This window comes from Moschus berezovskii, chromosome 13, assembly GCF_049115385.1.
Source record: "Moschus berezovskii isolate FMDL1 chromosome 13, NW_MosBer_1.0, whole genome shotgun sequence".
Lineage (NCBI taxonomy): Eukaryota > Metazoa > Chordata > Mammalia > Artiodactyla > Moschidae > Moschus > Moschus berezovskii.
In genome coordinates, this window is record NC_142472.1 from 8,291,348 (window position 1) to 8,299,741 (window position 8,394).

The window sequence follows — 8,394 nt, forward strand, 5'->3', positions numbered from 1 at the left end:
CTATATGTGATTAATATATTTCCAAGGATACAATAGATAGAGGAAACTGCAGCAAGCATTGATTCAACAATGAAATCTTTTTTAGTACTACTCTAATGATTTTAACTTCTTCAACAGATTCCTGTATTTTAGAATATTAGGCTTTCTGTCCTTGCATGGCTGGGAGGCTATAAACAGTCACACTCATAGTTGTAAGAGCCCGGACAAACTTGTCATGCAAGTTAGAAAGCTATCAGAGGGGCTTGGATTGGAACACTCCTATTAAGCCGAGGAGAACTTTTAAACTACAGCTCTGAATTAATGTTTTCAGAGAAAGGTGGTTGGGGGGAAGCCCCCGTAAGTATTAGAGGACTTGGTAAGAGGCGTAAGATAGTAAAGCAGTCAGACTCCAGTTTTCTTTGGGGTAGATGCTCAGGTAAGTCCAGGGGGGTTCCTCGAGCCCTGATTAGCCTTTGCCCGTCAGGTCTCTTCCCTAGTTGACCTTTGCCATGAGTAGGATTTCCCTCGCTGGCTCCCGGCAAGAGTCTTTTCCAGTGAGTCAACTCGTCGCATGAGGTGGCCAAAGTATTGCAGTTTCAGCTTTAGCATCAGTCCTTCCAATGAACACCCAGGATTGATCTCATCAAATATGTAGTCAGATGATTTCCAACTCTCATGAATGTCATTTTCTAATGGTTCCCATTCCATTGTTGTTTTTTTTTTCTGACAATTTTTTCAAATCGAAGAAACCAGGTTGTTTGTTGTGTAGAGTTTCCCATAACTTGCATTCTGCTGATAGTGTCCCCATTTCAGACTGAAATTATTTAACTTTGAATTCCTACTTGTTCCTTAAAAGGTCTTTAAATAGATTACATAGCATGCAGCATTTAGAGTAAACTGGGTGTTCATTGGAAGGACTGATGCTAAAGCTGAAACTCCAATACTTTGGCCATCTCATGCGACGAGTTGACTCACTGGAAAAGACTCTGATGCTGGGAAAGGTTGGGGGCGGGAGGAGAAGGGGACGACGGAGAATGAGATGGCTGGATGGCATCACCGACTCTGTGGACATGAGTTTGAGTGTACTCCGGGAGTTGGTGATGGACAGGGAGGCCTGGCGTGCTGTGATTCATGGGGTGGCAGAGAGTCGGACACGACTGAGCAACTGAACTGAACTGTGTTTCAGAAGACTGTCTCGGGGTGGGAGCTGGGAGGGACGTTCAAGAGATGGGGGACGCACTTAGACCTGTGTGGCTGATTCACACTGATGTGAGGCAGGGACCAGCGCAATGTTGTAGAGTGAGCATCCTGCAATTAAAAATAAATAAAATTTTAAAAAAGAAGATTGCGTGTCACTTGTTGGCAGTGCAAACTAGAGCTGTTACTGCTATGTGCCTATTATATATTTATCTTCTATATAGAGCGGTTCTATAGTTACATGTTCTATAGGGCTGTTATGGGGCTTCCCAGATGGTGCTGGTGGTAAAGAACCTGCCTGCCAATGCAGGAGACATAAGAGATGTGGGTTCAATCCCTGGGTCAGGAAGATCCCTGGAGGAAGGCATGGCAACCCACTCCATTATTCTTGCCTGGAGAATTGCATGGACAGGGGAGCCTAGAGGGCTGCAGTCCATAGGGTCACAAAGAGTCAGACACAACTGAAGCAACTTCACACACACACACACACATACACAGGGCTGTTACACAGTTACATGTCAGATGCATGCTAAGTTGCTTCAGTCATGTCCTATTTTTTGCAACCCTATGGACTATAGCTCAGCAGTCTGCAGATGGTGACTGCAGCCATGACATTAAAAGACACTTGCTCCTTGGAAGAAAAACTACAACAAACCTAGACAGCATATTAAAAAGCAGAGACATTACTTTGCCAACAAAGGTCCATATAGTCAAAGCTATGGTTTTTCCAGTAGTCATGTATGGGTATGAGAGTTGGATCATGGAGAAGGCTGCTGCTGCTGCTGCTGCTAAGTCACTTTAGTTGTATCTGACTCTGTGCAACCCCATAGATGACAGCCCACCAGGCTCCGCTGTCCCTGGGATTCTCCAGGCAAGAACACTGGAGTGGGTTGCCATTTCCTTCTCCAATGCATGAAAGTGAAAAGTGAAAGTGAAGTCGCTCAGTTGTGTCCGACTCTTCGTGACCCCATGGACTGCAGCTGAGGGCCTAAGAATTGATGCTTTTGAACTGTGGTGTTGGAGGAGTCTTGAGAGTCCCTTGAACTGCAAGGAGATCAAACCAGTCAATCCTAAAGGAAATCAACCTTGAATATTCATTGGAATGACTGATGCTAAAGCTGAAACTCCAGTACTTGGGCCACCTGGGGCAAAGAGCCGGCTCACTTGAAAAGACCCTGATGCTGAGAAAGATTGAAGGTGGGAGGAGAAGGGGATGACAGAGGATGAGATGGTTGGATGGCATCACCGAATCAATGGACATGAGTTTGAGCAAGCTCCAGGAGATGGTGATGGACAAGGAAGCCTGATGTGCTGCAGTCCATGGGGTCGCAAAGAGTTGGACACGACTCTTTGAGCAACTGAACATCGGTCAAGAATTACCCATGTGGAGGGGGTATTGGCAATATGATGAACACCCAAGCCAAGTCTTCTGGTGACCCGAATGGCCTGCCTTCTTTTAGAAACAAGTCTCTGGGGGAGCCGAGGCACGTGTTTCCTCTTGGCTTTAAAGACCCAAGTTATAACAGATGGTGACAGTAGAGCCCATGTGACATGAAAACTGGGGATAGAGAGACTTAGGTTTGAGTTTTAAGGTAATGAGGGAACTTGGGGGAGGACAAGGCGGAGATGGTATTTGTCATAAGCAAGATGAAGACTGAGGTCTGAGGATTTCCTAGTGCTATACACACAACTACACCCCATGCAGGGTGTGATTCATTACTTGGAAGAAATAGAGAAAGCAGGAGGAATTCATCCTTGAGTCAGAGGTTCCCAAACTCTCTCAGTGCCTTCAGTGCTTCTGATTTTTTTCATTGCACCCTTCAGGCAAAATAAATAAGCCAACAATTCTGCACATTACAACAACTTATTGACCAGAGATGTATTAATATGTCTTTTGTTACCCAAACATTACTGACTGGAGTGTTTCAATATTCATTTACAGAACAAAATTGCTGGCCACAGGCATTAGTTTCTGCAAAACCTCACAATCAATAATGTGTTAAGTAGTATATGTTCAAACAACTTAATTATGATTTATATCTTAGCAACTTAGGAGCTGCTTGGAAAAACTATATAAATTCAAAGAAAAAAATGTTTTTATTTCATTCTTACATAACCACACTTATTAGTGGGATGTGTGTGCCTGCCTGTTGGGCATGCACAACGTTTTGAACTTTAGGAATCAGACTGGGCACTCCACCTTAATTGTGGTACAGTACTTGCTTTTCTTTCTGCAACAGCTAGAAACCTCAGCTTCCCAAAGAAATTAACGTAATAGGAATGTGAAGTGAAGTCTCTCAGTCGTGTCCGACTCTTTGAGAATGCATGGACTGTAGCCTACCAGGCTTCTCAGTCCACGGGATTTTCCAGGCAAGAGTACTGGAGTGGGTTGCCATATTTCGTCTCCAGAGGATCTGCCCGACTCAGGGATCGAACCCGGGCCTCCCACATCGTAGGCAGACGCTTTACCCTTAATAATCGTGAACGACCTCGAGCTAGCAGTTCACGCCGTGTCCGGCAGATGTCGCTCTATTCCCCTCACAAGTTAAACCGACTCCCCGTGGCCACAGGGCACACGTTCGGAACTGCAGAGAAACTCTAACAAAAGGAGGAGACGAAATAAAGCCCGGTGAAGTGACTGCCGTCTGCACCCAAAGGATCAGGAAAGGGGAAGCTGAGCAGGACACTCTGCTTTTGACAGTACCCGCCCTATTCCAGACACAGGCAAGAGGCGGACGGCTCTCCCCGGGGGGAACCGACGGGACAGTCACTCCCGGATGGAAACTGCAGGACGAGAGCCAGAGCGGGACCCACCCAGACTACGCAGTTCTCCTTCTCAAAGTCAGGAGACCGCCCTGACCGCACGTGCTCAGAGAAGGCTTCGTGGAGGCCGAAGGGACTTAGGTCAAGGGATGTTCCACCCAGACGCCTTTCGGGTAAAATCCATCTTGTTAGATGTGTGTGCGCATATGGGGGGATCCTGAGCTATGCAAATATGGACTGGGAACCAGGCAAATCAAAATGATTGGCCAAAGGAAACCCAGGAGAAATGCCCCATTAAAGTAATTCAAACGACTAGTCAAGGCTATGGTTTTTTCAGTAGTCATGTATGGATGTGAGAGTTGAACTATAAAGAAAGCTGAGCGCCGAAGAATTGATGCTCTTGAACTGTGGTGCTGGAGAAGACTCTTGAGAGTCCCTTGGACTGCAAGGAGGTCCAACCAGTCAATCCTAAAGGAGATCAGTCCTGAATATTCATTGGAAAGACTGATGCTAAAGCTGAAACTCCAATCCTTTGGCCACCTGATGCGAAGAGCTGACTCATTTGAAAAGACCCTGATGATGGGAAAGACTGGAGGAGAAGGGACGACAGAGGATGGGATGGGTGGATGGCATCACCGACTCGATGGACATGAGTTTGAGTAAATTTTGGGAGTTGGTGATGGACAGGGAGGCCTGGTTAGGGGTCGCAAAGAATCAGATACAACTGAGAGACTGAACTGAACTGAAACCACTAGGAGGGCAAGACTCCACAGCTCTCTCTCTGACTCCGCCCGTGTCTCGATCCACACGGACTGTACTCTCTCTTTCCTCTTAATTAATACTTGTTTCACTGCTTTCCATCTTTGGGGGAATTCTTTCCTGCAAAGCCAAAGGGCCAGGGCCCTTGTCACTGACCGCTGGACTAGTGGCTAGGATCTGGTGCTTTCTCCACAGCGACCCAGCCTCAGCCTCTGGCTGGGAACCCAAGCTCTGCTCCAAGCCGCTGCAGGCCAAGGCCACCTGAGATCAATACCACAAGTAAATCACACCCTTTCCTCTCTCCCCTGGGTCCCATGCCGGTGTGGACTATGCCCTGTCCTCTAGTAAAGAGTGGACACACCTCCCCCTCCCGACCAGCCCAGGGATAAAGTGTCCACAGACTGAGGCTGGTGCCCAGACTTTCACCAAATGGGAAACTATTAATACCAGCCAAGGTAGAAGATTTAAAGAGGAACTAGAAAAAAAGTCAAGAATATGTGAAAACATTACTCATCCCCCAAGAACCAGGAGCATGTCATCTCACTTCAGTGAGAAAAGACAAGAATCTGTGAAAGATTTTAAAGTAGCCATCATAAAAATGCTTCAGTGAACAATTAGAAGCACTCTTGAAATAAATGAAAAAATGAAGACAGAAAAGAAATAGACGATAAAAAAAATCAATTGAAAAATATTTTGCTGGAAAAATTCAATTAAAAAGCTCACTGAATGGGCTCAGTAGCAAAAAATGCAAATGACCAAAGAAAGAACAGTGAGCAATTCCCAAACAGGATATACCCAAAGAAATTCACGCCAAGATACACCATCGTAAAACTTTTGAGAACTAAAAACAAAAGAAAAATATTGAAAGCACTCTCTGCTATCCAAACCTTCCAATGAATCCCTATCTTATTCAAAGAAAGAAAAGTCCATACAACAATCTCCAAGGCCCTGCATGATCTGGCTCTCTACATCCTTCCAAGTTCATCTTATATTTCTCTTCCTTTGACTACAGTCTAGCCACACTGGCCTCCTTTCTGTCCCTTGAATGTTCCAAATATGCATTTACCTAGGGCCCTTGCTCTATTTATTCCCTTTCTCAGAAATCTCCTTCCTCAAATATTTGTTGAATTAACTGAATGACTAGAGTGATAAAATGAGAATATCCACATGACACACATTCTAAAAGCCTTCCATTCTTTCACTAAAATTTTCTATACTGGTTTCTCCAGAGCACAACAATGGAAAACCGTGTGGAGCTTCCTCAGAAACTTAAAAATAGGAATACCATACAATCCAGCATTTTCACTTCTAGGTATTTATCCAAAGAAAATGAAAACACTCATTTGAAACTATGTCTTTTGCAGTATTGTTCAGGATAGCCAAGACAGGGGAACAATCTAAATGTCCATTGATGGATAAATGGTAAAGAAATGTGAGATATTTATACATATATATATATATATATATGTATGTATATTTCAGTCTTTAAAAAAAGGAATGAAATCTTGCCATTTGCGACAACATGGATAGAACTTGAGGGTGTTGTACTCAGTGAAATAAAAAGTGAAAGGAAACTCGCTCAGTTGTGTCCGATTTTTAGCGACCCCCATTGACTGTGGCCTGCCGGGCTCCTCCGTCCATGGGATTTCCCAGGCAAGAGTACTGGAGGGGGTTGCCATTTCCTTCTCCAGGAGATCTTCCTGACCCAGGGATTGAACCCGGGTCTGCTGCATTGCAGGCAGATTCTTTACCGTCTGAGCCACCAGGAAAGACCAAGTGAAATAAGTCATATGGAAAAAGACACAAGCATATGATCTTACTTATAGGTGGAATCTAAAACCAAGCAAACAAACAAAACCCAGTCTTGGAGGCTGTCTGAAATAGGAGGTGGGGTGTGGATGAAATGCACTAAAGGGATCAAGAAAACTCCAAAAGGAGGAGGGGGGAGTTGGGGGAAAGCAATTCTGTTACTTGTAGCAAACAGTGATAACTTGGGGACTTCCCTGGTAGTCCACTGGCTAAGACTTTGAGCTCCCAATGCAGGGGGCCTGGGTTTGGTCCCTGGTCAGGGAACTGGATCCCACATGCTGCAACTAAGAGTTTGCATACTGCAACTAAAGATCCTGTGTGCCGCAGTGAAGACCCAGCACAGCCAGATCGATCAATCAAGTGCCTTTTTAAAAAGCGATAGCTTGATACAAGTTAAAGTTCCATTTCTTCTAAAATTCACAGTCCCCTTAAGGGAGAACATATTGACCACCAAATTTGGATATTTTCACTGATTTCATTTTAAAACACAAATTTCAAATATTTTGTTAGTTTAAAAAAAAAACTGTCAAGGGACTCTTTCTGATTTTTTTGCACAACATATAAACCATCCCATGGCTTTCGCAGCAACTCAGATATTCCCTCTAAATACCCAGAAAAGCACAATATTACGTCTTCGCCAGCTGATTAGTAGATTTAGAACACGCATTTCATCATAGGATTACAAGAATTATTACAAAATAAGCCATATCACTTCTCCTTGCTGACAAAAATAGACTGGAACTCTGGAAAGGAACGTGTGCCCTTCATCCAAGAATCTCAACTGATTGTGAGTGGCTGCACAGTAAATTTACCAGGACTCAGCACTGCTCTGTGTTCATCCTAAGTTAACATGTCATCAGTTCTTCAAAACTCAGCTATTGCTGCCATATCATTTTCCAAAGGGAGTAAATACATCTCAACGTACATTCTAAACACCATATAATACCATCCTGAGGTCCTGACATACAACGCAGAGCCTTGTGACCAGACCACAAATGACCATGTCTCTAGGGAACTCCTGTTCCCATGGATATGGGAGAAAGTTCATCAGCCAACACCAATCAAGCACCTGGCACGCTTGATATACATTATGTCATTTACTCTTCACGTGGACCCTAGCATTAACTGCTCCCATTTTATAGATGAGGAAACTGAGGTTCAAAATTTCGACAACTTGGCCAAAACAGAAAAAGTGAACGTGTTACTCAGTTGTGTCCAACTCTTTGGGACCCCATGGACTATAGCCTGCCAGGTTCTTCTGTCCATGGGATTCTGCCGGCAAGAATACTGGAGCGGGTAGCCATTCCCTTCTCCAGGGGATCTTCCTGACCCAGGGAATGAACTGGGGTCTCTTGCATTGCAGGCAGATTCTTTACCATCTGAGTCACCGGGAAAGCCAAAGTCATCAATCAATGGGCAGCATCTGAGTTCTACCCCCAGTCTAATTCCAAAGCTTGAGCTCTAATTTGTTGAATCTCTGATTCATTAGAGAACAGGATACACAATTCACATTAGCTTTAAAGATCAGGTATGAGATTCCACAGGCAGCTGCTTGAGGCTGTTTCCAGACAGACACAGAAGGGAGGAACCCTGGGAGCTTCAGTCTCCTCTGAGTCCCTCTTTGAACTTCCTCACGGTCTTGTTTTTCCAAAGCCACTGTTCCTTCCTAGCTGGCCAGTTGAAGCAAATGGGAAGGTGGAAAGGCACAGAACTGCCAGCCAGGGACCTTGGGGTCAGACCCAACTCTGTGACTATCTGCCGAACCTCCCTGGGTTTTTCTATCGTAAAATCAGAGCGCCGTACTAGGTTAGTGGTTTACCTTATGTGAGCCTGAATAAAAGCTACTTGACATTTTGAGCTGGCAGAACCTCAGCTGTCTCCTCCTAG